Source organism: Morone saxatilis, unplaced genomic scaffold (genome assembly GCF_004916995.1).
Source record: "Morone saxatilis isolate NCDOM2014 unplaced genomic scaffold, NCSU_SB_2.0 Contig18, whole genome shotgun sequence".
Classification (NCBI taxonomy): domain Eukaryota; kingdom Metazoa; phylum Chordata; class Actinopteri; family Moronidae; genus Morone; species Morone saxatilis.
In genome coordinates this window covers 21,973,037-21,989,309 of record NW_023339740.1, presented here as the reverse complement: position 1 = coordinate 21,989,309, position 16,273 = coordinate 21,973,037, and the positions used below count along the sequence as shown (strand labels likewise).

Here is a 16,273-nt window from a genome sequence, read left to right as displayed (position 1 = left end):
TGTGAGCATTTCTAGGAGTTTCACAGAAAAGCTGTGGAGATTTCCAAGAAAAAGAAATATGGCACGTGGGCAGATTCACTTTACTGGGGGAAAGTAAAACAGATTCAGGTTAAACAAAAGAGTTTTAATTAAAACTTAGTAATTAAAAGGTGTGTATAACTAAACCAGGATAAAAGTGCATAATCAAGAGCCTTGGAATTAGAGAGGATGGTTTATGGCCAGAAAGTCTTATTTGAATTCCAGACAGGCCGGTAAAATCCTGGTATAAAGGTGGAAAAAGTGGAGAAGAAAGGTTCACTTCACTTTGACAGCTATAGGAAAGATGTCTTTAATAATATAATCTCCATTTGCTCCAATGGAACAGCTCAGCGGCCTGTATTTAACGTGTGAAATGTAAGCGTGAAGCACAGTGATGCTAAAAATATGGCATGTGAATTTTCCTAATTCAACAGTTTTAAAAAAGAAGCATCAATATAGTAAGAGTACAAATAAAGTGTGATTTCCTCAGTCAGCCACCAGATGCTGCTGTACCCCAAGAGACAAAAAACAATGCAAGAAGCAGCTGTGAGGCACCAGGGGGCACATGGAGATACTGTAATTGAATTCATGCTTACATATTTTTAAAATGACTGACTAAACCTCAACAGTAATATTTTAAATAGTTAAAAAATATAATTACCCATCGTAAAGATGGTTTTCTACGACCTCAAACCCTATCTCAGTCCTGTCTGGTTAAAGTCTCAGAGCTCACAAGGGGAGATGGGAGGGGAGTAATAATAGCTAAAGTGAACAATAACACATGTGATAGAAAATAAAGAAAGAAAATGTGTTTTGTAGTTTTATAAGGCCAGACTCTTTGTCCCTGTGCATCACAGTGCTGCTCACGCTGTCCAGTCTGCTGACTGGTGAAAAGGGTCTAGACTAATGGCTTTGCTGGCATTTCTGCAAACGCTTGACAGTAACATGGCAGTTGGCAGGCGGCCTAAGGAAGGCCAGCGACCTCAAGGGAACAGCGGAAAAGCCATCAAGATCTTAAAGAGACAGAAACTACAGTGAATTTCTCACCATACACTGTGTTTTCAATCCATGTTCATGTCAGTTGTATTTTATTACTACGAGCAAGATGGTAAACATTGCTGAAGCAATGACAAGCAGTAGGGGTGTACCAGAGAGGCTGTAAAATCAGCTCTTACTATACCAACAACTGTAACAACAAGCCTGAATGAAATTAAAACACATCAATCAAAGTTATGGTGAAACAGGGACCATTCAAAGAAGTTGTGCAAACACTAAGCAAGGAAGAATTATGTTAAATACATAAAGGTAGCGCTTCCAGTGGCAGTGACCTGTGTTTGAGGAGGGGGTACGATGATGATATTTTAGTTCATCCATGGGTTCAGTGCTGAAACAGCACGTTGTTGAGGACGTGAACCCAGTGGCACTGTAAAGCCGGGTGAATCATCAACTCAGAGAGGGCCCATATCTCAGGAAGGACAAACAATGAAGACGAAACAGGAAAATCAGGGGTAAATGAATCTATCCCCAAAGGAAGGATTGTTCAAGGAAGGCGCAGGGGTAGAAAAGAAGACAATGGCAGGAGGTCTTGTCAATTCATTAGAAATGGAAAGATGCTATTCAGGAGCAAAAATAGTCTCTTGTAGGCTGTAGATAAAATGGAACTCACACTGTTGATTCAACGGGGTCACATCCTGAAAAGTGGAGGGACAAGTTTACTATTCTTAGATTCATGGTGCGGAAAAACATTATACATTTTTGCCTGAGGGTGGCGCCAGAGGGAAATGTGATTTTCAAATCAAAAGGGTGTGTCATTAACAATCTTTATTAGCTGTAGTTTGTTCACATCAGGTAAGCTAATGTTAATAATGTAAATAATTCATTTTTGAACATGCTAATTGTAAGCTTGCTAAAATTAACATATAATAGCATCACCACGAAAAGTCAGGCACCATAAATGTCTTCTTGGGCACCACGCATGCCTGGTTCATATTTACTGTATACAAATATTACCATAGATATTTTACTCTAGACCACATTTCAGGCCTTTACAACAATTTACATAAGTTATGTAATGCCTAAATCAAACGACTGCACTTACACTCATTATAAGTATATGTCATCCTCCTGGAGAGTTCCCAGGTTTTCCACGTTGTAAACCTGTATTAGAATTTTCTGCTGCTGTTTCAAGAGCTAAGATATCACGTTTCTATTCCTCTCAACACAAAATGATCTCTTTATTTGTACACGTGTGGTCCTCACTGGACCACCAGGGCTGGTTTGGTGAGAGGATAAGAGACAATGCTGAAACAAAAGTTCCCCGTGAAGGCTCGAACAGCAATGTGCCAAATCTAATAAAGAGCGAATTCAGAACATTCCTTCACTCACTCTCTTACTTGTTAATAAAATCTTCCCTGCAAGATAAAAGGGGATCATATTATGGCTATACAACACATAGTGCATTACGTGCCCCTACTGACACATATAGAGAAAATGGCAGGAGAGGCCATTGAAATACACAATGATGTGCACAATGAACAGTCAGTGATGATGGCATCACTGTTTTATTGTAAGCGAAAGAGTCCTCAGGCAATGACACCATAGAGACCGTTAAGACCAACAATCAACAACAACAATCTTCAAAAGTACACCATCATAGATCCAAATGCACACAGATGTGCAGGTGAATGCACTGCAAATATGAACGCACGCTGTCACACATATGCACGCATGATGTTAAGGAGTGTGACTTATGAGCTGCACAAGAGCGTACTGATAATCTGAGGATTTTAGTATAGATATATAGACAGTTTTCACATCATTTATTGTACCAAACAGCTGGAAGAGCATGTTTTCACATAATATTCTGTTTTTGGCAGCTTTTTGCATGTACAGTATGCTGCTTACTGCAAATTCCAAAGATAACTGTGTTCTTACAGCCTTGGAGAAGAAGCAGTTGTTTCTCATAAATTGTACAGCTTACAGTAGGCTATGTGATCTTTACACCCTGCCCATTGCAGGGTGTAAAGATCACTGTGCACTGTGCACTGTGAAGAGCAACTGTGTGAAGGTTCATTGTGTTTTCTGGAGTACAGTAACAGTAGTTTACAACGGATAAGAAAGACTGACTTTCTCTGATTTCAAAATGTTTACATCATTTTTGGCATTTTCTTTTAACATGATTTCAGTTTGTACTGTATGTGGCAAAATGTCTCAGAAAACTGTGTAATCCATATAACACCTGCACCTGCAGCGGCTTTACAATAAAGAAAGCACACTATAAGAGGGAGGGCTTTACCTTAACCTACTTTCATGCACTTTCTATCATTATTAGCAATATTTGTTAAAACTATTCAGTTTAAATAGGAAAAAAAACATGGCCAAAGAAATGTATTTGGACGGTATTTGTATTATAAAGTGTTATAAAGAAAGCTACATGGAAGAATCCCTGAGCTACTCAGAGCAGAAATAAAAGCAAAGCAGGCAGAATATTGTGTGAACTGTAACACAAGCAGCGCTGAGCCTCGTGAGAGCTTGACATACATCTGAAATGGAGGACAAAGTATCCAGGAAATAGTGCTGTAGCTTGCATTTCCTATTCTCCGGGTGTCTGTGATACAGACCAGCCTCCCTGAAGCGATCCACATTACCGTGGATCTCTAACCGATGAACAACTGGGCTGTCCCGAGCTGGCATTACACTGAGAGCAGAGAGTAAAAGTCCTGAGAGTGGTCACTGCCCCGAGTCCCTGAGAGAGAGAGGGTGGCGGGAGAGAGAGTGCAAAGAGCCAGCACTCCCCTCAGAGACTTGTCCCCTCCGTTTTCTGAAACAGGCAGTGCTCTTTTGAAACGGTGCCAATGGAGGCTGGCCCAAGCCCTTGCAGCTGAAACTTTTACAAGCTCAGTGTTCGCGAGCAGGAAGAGAAAGACAGAGTTAAGATTTGCAAAGGGAATTTGCAGCTTCTCTCCTATTCTTCGACCTGCCTGAGATTTCAGCACACTGATCCATGCTTGCTTTTTTTGTTCATTTAAACTACAAATTCTTTAAGAGTGTGCACAGAAACGACCAGGAAATACTGCATGAGGAGAGAAGAAGGATTTAAAGTGTATTTATGGAAATAATTGCTTAAAAAAATGAAGAGTATGTGACGTCACACAGAGAGCTGTCTTGGATATTGCCTGAGGAAAGATACTGGTGAGTGTCTGTGGCACTCTGGCGTCAGACACCTTTGAAAATGAAAACGTTGTGCCCGATTCAAGACTGGCACATCGGATTAATGTATTGTTTTTCATTTATTGGTGATGGTCCACGGGAAACATTATCTTTGGATTTGTTTGTTCCCAGATACTGACCCTTCCCTTGCCCTTATTTTCGCTTCAGAGCTGCATGACACATTTTGTTACTTGAGGATGTGTTGTGGTAAACATCCCAGACCACTCCTTTGGTATGTTATGTTGACAGTAAACACTGGTTTCCATCCACTGGTACAGTCAAATTAAATCAGTACCTCCGTGGTTGCCATTCTTTTCTATGAACTCTGCAACAAATCTGAATAAAAACACAGGCAGGTGCAGAACAACTAAAGACGTCCGGAGTGACTACCGAAAATGGGAACTGTGAAGCATGTACTACCTGGGAATGATGCCAACTGCTGACAAAAGGCTTTACTGCACGGTTCTGAGCGAAGCCTTTAACTCATTTGCTCTGAAATGCTTCAGGAATATCTGGCAGCGAACTGTTTGGCCAACTGTAGATAAATCTGTCAAACCTTTTGGCTTTGTTACAAGACAGCATGTAAGTACTCACATCTGATTCCTTTACCCGAGCTTATTTCTCTGTCTGTCTCTCTCTGTTTCTCCTCCTCACCCCCTCCACCCTCCAGCCCCTAACCTTACAGTCAAGTGAGATGTCTATTTGATGACACATAATCTACAGTTCATGTGACTGCTCCCCTTTGTGTGGCGAGTCAACTCTGTGGCTTCACCTCATGCCAAACTCAGTCTACTTTTATGCATATTCCAGGTGGACTTCATATCTTTAGTAGGAGCGTGTAAGCACAATTTTGTGCCTTCGTGATTTCTTTTCCTGCCTCCCTTTCTCCTTGCTGTCTCTCCCTCTTGGCAGCAGGGCAAAAGTGGGCAGGGAGAGAGGAGGGCATGGCCCAGAAACTGCTCTCAAGCCCCAGCCCCTGTTCAAGTGGGGTTGCTTGCTGGTACACTACTCAGCCTTTCCCTCGTCTTGCAGGCTAAAGAGAGGGATGTGGAAATGCATTCTTGTCTCATTTCTAACCCACCTTTTTTTCCGCCGCCACCAGGGCCTAATTCTCTGCGGGTGAACACTAGCCTGACCTGTACAAAAAAAACTCTCCACCAGGTATTTCTCATTTTTGATTCTGCTTCTGTTTGGGCCTTGATATTCCTTTTAAGTATCCCTTTATTCATTTCTGTTGTAGTTTTACACTTCTTTTACTGTCACCTTCCACACTGTACACGTGTCTGCTTTGCTTGCACCGAACACAATGTCTAAATCTCCACCGATTCTGTTCGATTGAGACCTAACGGAAATTTAGTTTTAAATAATGTCCTTTATTGGGTTAAATGCATTAAGAAATAATGACCGAAGCCTTTTTATATAGTTGCTGTAATGAGCAGTCTGTTTACATAGCACAGTTCGATAAAACACATGCCCTGAGTAAAAATAAATTTTAGTGGTTGTGTTACTGCCTCTTAACGTCCAAGGCTGTAATAAAAAGCAACATTTAAGTATAATTTACAGCAAGTCAGAGCCTAAAGACACAACAACCCCAGTGGGTTGAACAAACAAATTTCACCCCATTAAAAGTGACAATTACCACAAAGTTTTAGGAAATTCTCAGAGATAAAAGGCACTTAGTCCTTTTAATTTAACATTTTGGTTTCTGTGTTGCAGGATTACTTCGTAGGTGCGATAATCCAGAGGCAACATAAAATATCCTTCAGCTGTACTGTGGCTACTCTTCGCAATGTATTTTACCACAAAATGAAAAAGGATCCCACATGGATGGAATAAGCATTTTTTTTTAAACTGGCAGTTTTTAAATCATACAGGAAAATTGTATACTTTTGTTAAGTGTTCTTGAATGCTGCTGTTAGATAGACCTGTTCACAAACCAGTATGAACCAGATCCCTCTGTTGGAAGCATTGTTCTATACATGAAGGGGCTTGTATTGCATGTAAGATTGCAGGGTCTCGGTTTCAGATCGACTCTTTTTTCGGTTCTCGGAAGCAGGAAAGCTATAAAAAGACGTTTATAAAATTGAATTTACAAAAACAACAGCCTTTAAAAATATATATTTTACAGATTGCACTCTTATGTGAACCAGACTTATTGTGAACTGACTGTGTAAACATTTTGGCACATGCTCCTTGGTGTGCAGTTGTGTGTGGCTTTGTTTGCATACAGTCGAGTCAGCTTTTGGGTTTGAGTTTGAGTGTGTGATAACGGCAGATTATGGCATACTGTACTGTACAGATAGGGTGAAGAAAAAAAGGGGGAGGGCACAGTGAGAATGGGCAGACAGAGAGAAAATGAACTTATTTCCTCCTCCCCCACACTTATCCTCAGATGAACTTGCTATGCTGCTTGATGATATGTTGTTTGGAAAGCCATATCCTCCGCTATTTGCGTTTCTCTCCTCCCCATGGTTTGAGTGACGCTGTGGTTACCAGGATCAAAGTCTCTCTTTTTTTTTTGGTTGTTGCTTTTATCAGGTCATACTGCATACACACATTCAGCTCTTCCTGTTTGTTAGCAAAACTGATTCATGGGCTATAAACAGCATTTGAGCTGACTCTTTTGACTACGGCCATTTTACATAAACTTTCACTTAAAACTGTTCTAGTTTTGAGTAAAAAGCCAGGAGAGATCCAGCTTGAGAATAACATCTGGAAGGTCCAGATGTCCTAGCATTTCTTTTAACTTGTGTGGAATATTAGATTGGCAGGTTTCCAGTGAAAGGATAGAGCCACGTATGACAATAGTTCTCTAAACAAACTTTCAAACACTCTCCTGTGATCGTCTAAACCTTCAGACGCTTATTGTATTGACACCAAGCTGCTAACTCTGACTAAAACAAACCATACAAAGTACTTGCAAATACTTCTTTCACCCTGGTCTCTTGAGAATGTCAATGTGATTAAGATCCATCTGTAATACTTCGCTGAGTGGTTAATACAGCAGAATATGGATATGACACACCAGCATAGAGACAGGAAACTTACAGAGACTGCAACAAAAATATACACTGCAAACAACAGTCTTCTAGTTTCATAGCCTTATTGCTCTAATAAAACAACAAGCAGTAAACAAACCCACAATGAAGCACTTAAAACACTTTACATAACATGGAAATATTTAAAAAAGACATCAGCACAAGCCTTAACAGTAGTGTAAAATGTCATTTTAGTCCAGCATCTGACATTAATGCTCAATTGTCCCTCAGAATAAATAGTGTTAAAGAAAACATGTAAAATAACCATATTTAAAATAATTATTGGTTTTAGAAACTATATTTTTGTGGTGGCATTGTGGAGTTTTTTTTTTATTAGAATACAATAACAATTATAGTAAATAAGTTATATCAGTAGCAATTCAGATATCATGCTGAATATATTAAAACTAGTGACCATAAACATCTACAGCAGAGAACATAAGCAGTCAAGTAGCATTTTACAAATAGTTTTAGCTAATACTTTAATGGTTTTTGTGTTACTATGTCAAAAAATACAAGCAGTGCCAAAGATTTTAGATGGTGAATTTGAAAACCATTTTAGTATTGTTTTGCTAACCTACATGACATTTGACATGTAGGGGTACTTTATGTCTGTGCATTGCCCATTTAATGCTGTCCCAATTATTCAACAAGCATGAAGTTAAAGCAGCCGTATGTTAACTGGCATTGCAACTTTTGAACGACTTTTCTAGAGATTAAGATCAAAGTCCACACCAAATATACTTAATGTCAGAGCACATGCCATTTATAAAGACTTGTCATTATCTTTTGCTAGACGTTTGACTGCCCTGAAACCAAAGCCAGTCCATCTAATGACACCCTGACATACTGCAAGGGGGGATTTCCTCTCCAATTACAACCAGATATTGAAATGTGTACTCCTAAGATTTACTGTAACATCTTAAAAGTGCTCATGTAAGGCAGAGTGTGGTAAAATGGTAAATTCCCTGCAAACAAAATACTATTTTAAAACGGAAAATTGAAAAAACTAATTTGCAACTTTCTATTCACAAAGATAATGTTGTCACAAAGAGAAGTCTAGTCTAAGTCAGTTGCTGATTGTCTCCACATATTCAGATCTAGTGTATAGGCAGACTGAATAGAATTACTCCTCTGGACTAAATTTGCTAGTACCTAATTTGGAGGATAGCTCACTTATTTGACGTCCCGTTGACATTACAATCAATTTGGAAATTGCGTTTTAAATAAAGACGTCAGGACAGTTACCACAAGTGAAGATGGATGGCAAACTCTGATGGACGTAAGGTCTTGCTGACCAGAGTTTATTAAACAATGTACATCACAGACGATGAGACTCAACTGAAACCTCAGGCTCATGCAAAACATAACAACTTGTCCAACATATGGACAAAGTCTGCTTACGGAACAATAGACCTTTCTCTAGATGTGTGAACACATAGCTCACACAGCACGGACGCTGCACTGAGCATCTGGGGCAAGCTATGCCACCGTACCTTATTGTGTGGTATCATACCCCCTTCCTGACATGGCATCCTCTCATTGCTTGGCTGCCAACACTCTCCTCCCCCTCAGTGGTGAGTTCTGCCATGCTGCATCCACGACACCCCCCCCCCCNNCCCCCCCCTTTTTTGTCTCATTGGAGATTCAGCTTGGCACGCAGACAATGCCCATTTCTTGGCACCAAATATTGGAGAGAGCCGCATAAGAGAACCAACCTCAGTCTTTTCCCTCACATTCGTCCCTCGTATTGCGCTGATCATCATGGACCAACGCCAACTTGTAATGGGTATTTTTTTGTGCCTTCGTCGACTAAATTCTCAGTTTGTTCGGTAACACGGATATCTTAAATAAGTTAATGTTTATGTTTTATGATGAGCTGCTCTAGGCATCTCGATCTAAAGCAACAGTGAATGATTGTGTCAGCGATACGTTGATTGTTCATTTTTCTGTTGTTCTTTTGTTTTATGACTCTTACTGAAGGTCATGGATTATAACATCATTCCTTCGTTACACTCTGCAACAGAGCAGCCATTTTCCTATCATCGGCAGCTTGGGGATAGACTGTGGAAGTCAAACCATCACTTCCGGGTGTAAAAAAAAACAAGACAGAAAGAGGAAAAACATTTGCTTTTGTTCTTGGTTACAAACTTACCCACCAAACCATATGGATTTGTAATGGAGGTGCTAATTAGTGTTTACCTCTAACATAGCTTTTGTTAAAAAAAAGTTGATTCACAATCATGAACAGGATTTTTGGAAACAATCAAGGTAAGATTAACAAACAAAAAAAAGTACTTGTTTGCATGGCCTGGCCTGGTTGAGAGATCGATTCCCCTTGTGAATCACAAGTTCTGTCTAAAAATTATGGTAGGTGTTTAGCAATCTTCAGATCAACCAGAATGGAAATAGTTTGATGAAGCACTAAATTTTAAGGTTGGATAATTCTGAGAAACAAATGTGGTGGTGGTGTGTGTTGACTGAATAGACCAGAGAAGAAGAAGAATTGAATTTTTTTATTATTTTATCATTTGGCTTTTACAATAAGATAATGAAAAAGCAACTTATGAGTTGTATTGCCTCTGTCCATATTGTGGTGTAAGCTGTAAGTAATAACTCTAGATGAATAATCAGGTGACAGTCCTGCCAATAAATGATCCCAGAAGTTATCAATGTTTCACTAGAGAACCACAAAGTAATGACCCATCACCACAACAACTTCTCTTTGTAGTCCACACAACCTTTCTTGTATAAAAAGTTGAATCCACTCCTGTTTTCCCTCCACCCCCTCTGCATTGGCCAGCCAGTTAGAAGAGTTTGATACCATTTACTGTCTAATTAATTCAACATCTCAATTAAGGCCTCCCACTCTCTGATGCCCCTGTGCCTTTTCATTATGGCCCGATGAGCATGCCCTGGCACCACAGCCACACAGCCTGCCAAAACATTTCAATCACTGTCGGCATTAATTAGGCCAAAGAGGAATTCAGAACGTTAATGAACGACCCAGCCGCTTTTCAGCAACCACGGTTCACATGCTAATTTATGCAAAGCGTCCTAGACTTTTCATGGGTTGACCATCGTCGTCTACCATAACAGTGGTTGGGCTCAATCAGCTCAGCCAAAGTATGGCTCTATCGGGGCCCAGACGGCTCTGCCCAGCTTGCGTCCCAGACTCTAGCTGGCACAGTAAACAGACTCCTTTTTCAATGGACTTGAAGTGGCTTTCACACTGAGAAAAAAAGGACCATTTTCTGAAGTCAAACCTCCTCTATTAAAACATTTCAAGCAACACCAAAAAATCACTAACAGGATTTCTTGGCATGCATTTGTGAATCAGCAACAATCAACTCTCTGAAATAATTTATGAAGAAACAATTTCCATAAGCCAGTCTCAACATCCCCAACACCAGCTCATTATTTGGGGAAAAATAAACAGTCTATCTTACGGATAGGGATTGGAAAGAGGAGGCAGAAGTTAACAGGTTGCACCACAGATGTTGGGTATGGGTGCCAAAAAACTCCATAAAATGGCCGAGGTACAGCCATTTTCCATCATTCTTCCTTTGCTTTACATTGCTTTCTGGTTGTACAGACTGAAGGGACAAAACTGGCAGAAGACATGCTTAAACCTGAGCAATTTTCTTTCTGTCTGTTGGGAAGGAGAGCTAGAGCGACGCAAGCAAAGTTTTTGAGTAAAAGAGACACTAATTCTTGGCACAGCTGCCCTTCATTACATGCCAATTTCCCTGGAAGTAAGAGATTTTTACCATGCAGGGTCGCACAGATTACCTAGCTTTCTGTGGTCACAGAAGTGTGTTTTGTCTTTAAAGCACAGGTCATTAAGAAAGTATTTCTCTTCAGTATGGTAATGTACAGTGTGTCCATCACCTGTCATTTTTTAAACACTGGCCAAATACATTTGTGCTGACCAATGCAAGTGGTCAGAGACTGTTTATCACTTACATAAACAGTAGTGCTGTCAGGCTGGTTGTAAGCCTGAAGAACCAAGCCTTGATTTTACGAATCAGGGTACAATATGGTGAGTCTCGAGAGGAAATTGCTCTTAGAAGGTAATTCCTGATAAAACTGTTACCAGACGACTTCATCCCATGGCAAGGGGCATCATTTGAATAATGTGGTTTCACATCACAGTTTGTGCGCATGTTTTTACATATTTTGGACGCAACTGCAGTAGTTTGCAACAAATAATTTCAATAAATGGAAATGATTTGAAAGTCTACTTAGATATGTTTTTGTTTTTGGTGTTTGAAAAGCTATTAAACACAATCTAAAATGGCTAGATGTGGTCCTTCACATCTTCGCCTCTACACAGACTAAAAATTGTTTTTCCAACCATTGTTTGCCCCAGGTTAATCTAAAACTCACTTATTCTCTCTCTATTTTTGTCTCACAGTTCGACTGACAAGTTTCTACTGCTACCTGCAAAAGTATCTGTCCTTAAGGCTGAGGTAGTAGATTGAATAGTTGTGGGGTTTGGGTCCTCCCTCTGAGATAACTATACAGTCTACTGTCTTTCCTAAGGAGACAGGTTGATCTTCTGTGATGCCGGAGCAAGTATGCACATGAGAAGCCCCATTGAGGAAGGAACTCAAGGACTGAGTGCAGTAGATTTAAGAGATCCCTCAGCTTTGAGAGTGAGATTGCTGACACAGCAGAGACTTTAGCAGACACACTGGTGGAACTGCTTTATTCTTACAACATGTATTAAAGTTGGTACATATCGAGTAAAGTCTTGTTTTTAAGGATATGCATTGGTGCCTGAAGTTGAGCCTAGCAAGGTGAGGTAGTAGGTTGTATAGTTTGTGGGATGGAGTAAATCCTACTCAGGTGATAACTATACAGTCTATTACCTTCCTTGAGAGGTACAATGAGTGCTTGGAACAGAGCTCACTCACACTGAATGAGTGGTGAAGGAGCCACGCTGATGCCATCTTGTGGTCAAAAACTATCATGACTCTGGAAATTATTTTAGCATTGGGACCTCTAATGTGTGTATCTGGGTCTTTGTTCACAAAATATCCTAAGGCTAAAAGTAACTCCTAACTGGCAGAGTTACTGGCAGTAAAATGAAGGGGTGCCGGAGTCCTAACTTTAAGTTTTGGTCTTAGAGTAATTCACAAAGCATTTTAACAATAAAAGTAGGTCCTGCATCTGACCCACTTTCACTCAGTAATGTGCTGCATCATTACATCAGTGTTTTTTAAAAGAATAATAACAATGAACATAACATAACATAACTAAAGGTAACTTCATGTCCATTGCTGGGTTATATAGTAAAATTGTTTGTGTGTCTTTCTGTCTGTGACAGTTTACAAAATATCTAAAATCTTTCTATGTAATGTATACATCTATTAAACTATTCGTCCACCCATCCATCCATCTAAATGTAATTGAATTTGTTCCTCACGCTTGTGTGTATTGATCAGTAACTATATCACCTGTCAAACACTAATCACTGTGAACATTAGAATAAAGGTCACTCTTAAAACACAAGTTCATCCATAGTTTATGAGTTCTCTTTTTTCCGGACTGAAAGCTGCTCTCCGATGCTTTGGGGTTAGCTCTTAAGATGAAACTCTTAATTAGAAACTTTTAGTACCTTATAGGGCTCCTGGTGGTAAGCTAAAACACTTTGTGAATAAAGCCCCAATGAGTTTTAAGTGCTAATAATTTGTAATGTTAGAGTAAGCTACACAACAAAACCTACACTTACACAATTTCTTTATAACTGGATGGCAAAGGATATTTATCAGATACATTGATCTGTCATATAAATCAAGAAAAAAGAAAATTGAAACCAAATTTGTTTCCTTACTGCTTTGCTAAGGCTGTTTAGAAATATGACTTCTGTTCTGTGAGATTGTCACTATATCTCATACATTGCTGAAAATGGCCATAAGTCACAAGCATTCAATATTATTTAAATAAATGTTACAACATGTATAACGCTATAAACACAGTATGTAAAAAGTTAGTTGTTTTTTACTTATAGACTTCATGGTGTGCTTGCAGAAATTTCTTTCAAAGACTACACTTTGGAAATGCATGGTTGCTTTTTTTACCCATAGTCGGATTTGAATATTGATAATAGATTGATATTAGTTTAACTTCTGACAGACAGCTCAGCCTCAAGTGTCACAATCAAAGGGTAAATGTGTCATGTCACATTAAGCTGCATGGAGAGAACTGTCTATGGCAGGCAGAAAGTAAATACTCAGCAAAAGACTGTATTCATAAATGTTAAACAAAAGTTTAATTTGATTATGTCATTACATACTGTATGTACAGAAAGAAATACAGATGCATAGATTATAGAGATATATTCTGAAACTGAGGAAATGAAAGGGCTTGTACATCACACAACTAACCAAAAACCTTCACACTGTGCCTCAGTTATAATGAGGAACCTAAACTAAATACTAAATTTCTAAAATTAAAACTAATAATCTTTAAATCAAACTGATGATTATATATTATAAATTTTATTTGTATAGTGCCAATTCATAACAGAAGTTATCTCAGGACAACATGGTGTCTCAATAAATACATATTTTACTCTGATAAGCTGATGGTTTTGTGTCTTCCTTCATTGTATTCCTTCTGGATGCACTGCACATATCTCGTTGTGACACTGTTCTTCATAACAAGAATAAAAATGTGATGCACATTGCCCACAGCTGTCATTTTAATAACATTAACAGGTTTCAGGTTGGATTTCTCAATTAAGCAGACATGCATGCATTTACGCTTTAGATTGTTTGTTAAAAATACATCAGTTTTTATGCATTGGTGATATTAAAAACACCCTGACCAAAAAATATTACCATCTGCACAACGTAATATCATCCAATGAACAGTTACGTAATAAATACTACGTTTTTAAAAATTCTGAGACTAGATTACTTAACATTTTGGTCATTTTTGAGTCTGTACTTTGTGGTGTTGTGGTGTTGTTGTGTTAGAAATATGTGTTTTGTCTACTACCATTCACAGAGGGGAACAAAATATCCTACATTTTAAATAAAATTAAATTTAATTAAATAAATCCAATCAAATATAACAACCGAAAAAACTACAGACAGTCTGATACGGATACAGTCTGAGCACATTAAAAAAACAAAGAACTTGTTGCAGGGTTTTTGTATTGGATTATATTAGATTGTACATGTGTTTCTATTTTTCTGGTCAGGTGTACGCACAGTACAATGTATGTCTTCAAAGTAATGATAACAATAATGCTTCAGATGTCTGAATTTGGTTTACACATGTTTAAGTTCTTATTTTACAAAATATATAGTGAAGGTAATTTCCAAAACAGAGTGTGCTCCCTGAAATGAATGAAGAACTGGAACTTAAACAGAAAAACAACAGTGATATGAAACTTGGTGTAAAACTAAAGCTTTTAAGACAAGTGGAAGTTACCCTTTTCCTCTGCAAAAGTTATCGCAACACACACACACCTACACACACCCACATCCATATGCCCACTTAAATATATGGGAGACACAAACACACACAGATTTCTGAACAATAACAGATATCTCAGTGTACATGGCTAGATTTGTTTATAGTATTAATACACAGAATATCATCTTTATCCATTAAAAGGTAAATTTCAGATTTCAATACATTTCATTAACTGTACTTTCACGCAATACTATTACAATACTTAATTCTGCTCAACAGTCAATGTTCATGTTACTACTGAGATTGTTGTCTATCGTCTGGCTTGTCTGAGATCCTTGATTTTCTTCTCCACATGAAATATACTCTCTCCAGATTTTTAGGTACGCTGTCTTGATCTTTTGTATTTTGAACGCATACACAACCGGGTTTACAGCTGAGTTAGCGTGAGAAAGCAGAATGCCGACATAGAAAGCTGTTACTGGTACATAATTTGGCTCACCAAAGTAAGCAATGCAGTTCATTATGTGGAGAGGGAGCCAGGACAGAGCAAACAGAGCCAAGACCAGAGACAGAGATCCTGCCAGCTGTTTCTCCTTCTTTAGGTAGTTCTGAGACTTGTTTTGGACACCGCTGCCGGGTTTCTCTCGAAGGTTTCTTCGAATATTGCAGAAAATGTAGCCATACAATACAGTCATCACCAACAGAGGGATGAGGGTACAGAGAAAAAAGTTGAAGTAAACCAGGTATGACATTGGGATCACTGCTATAAACTGACAGACAATTGTAGAGTTGACCGACTTAGACAACGTTTCCTGGTTGTACCACCCAAGCATGGGAGCAAAACTCAGCGGTACTGCAACAAGCCAACATGCAGCGACTACAAACCAAGAATGTCTCTGTGTTACAGTTTTTTTGTACCTGAAAATAAAAACACAAATTATTGATAATCAATCGTGTGTTCCAAACATGGACAGTACAAATAGAAATTGTAATTCATTGTAGTGATGAGAAGTAAACAATGCCCTTTTTATAGTGCAAACCATGCAAAGGGGTCATAGGTGAGGTTGAGATAAAATTGACAAATGTGTAAAGCTTCAAAGCCATGCTTAGCAGTGCTATTTTACTTTTCTCTGCGTAAAAAACCATTCTAGAAAAAAATCTTACCTTAGGGGGATATACACACGGAGGTATCGGTCCACTGCAATAGCCATGAGAGACAAAACTGAGACTAGGGTCAACAAGATGACCACACAGCTGATGAAGAGGCAGCCATGGAATGAAGTCTTCACTTGTCTATCCACCAACACAGCCAAGGGAATGGCCACGCAGCCAACCATAAAGTCAGCCACAGCCAGACAGACAATAAGGCAGAAAGTAGGCTGCTGAATGCTTTTACTGGTCCACAGTGCCAAAATAACCAGCAAATTACCAAGACAGCAGCTAACAGCAATGAACGCCTCCAACAACGTGTAGATCACTTCTCCCACATCCATTGTGCTTCTTATCCAACTAATGGGTAATGGTGTTGCATGTCTCAATGTTGGTCCAAGTCTGCATGTTGTGCCATTTATCACTGA

General features: G+C 39.0%; 1 pseudogene; it reads right to left on the bottom strand.

The window, feature by feature from the left end:
- Positions 1 to 13,773: 13,773 nt before the first annotated feature.
- On the bottom strand, positions 13,774 to 16,273 carry LOC118328849 (annotated as a pseudogene).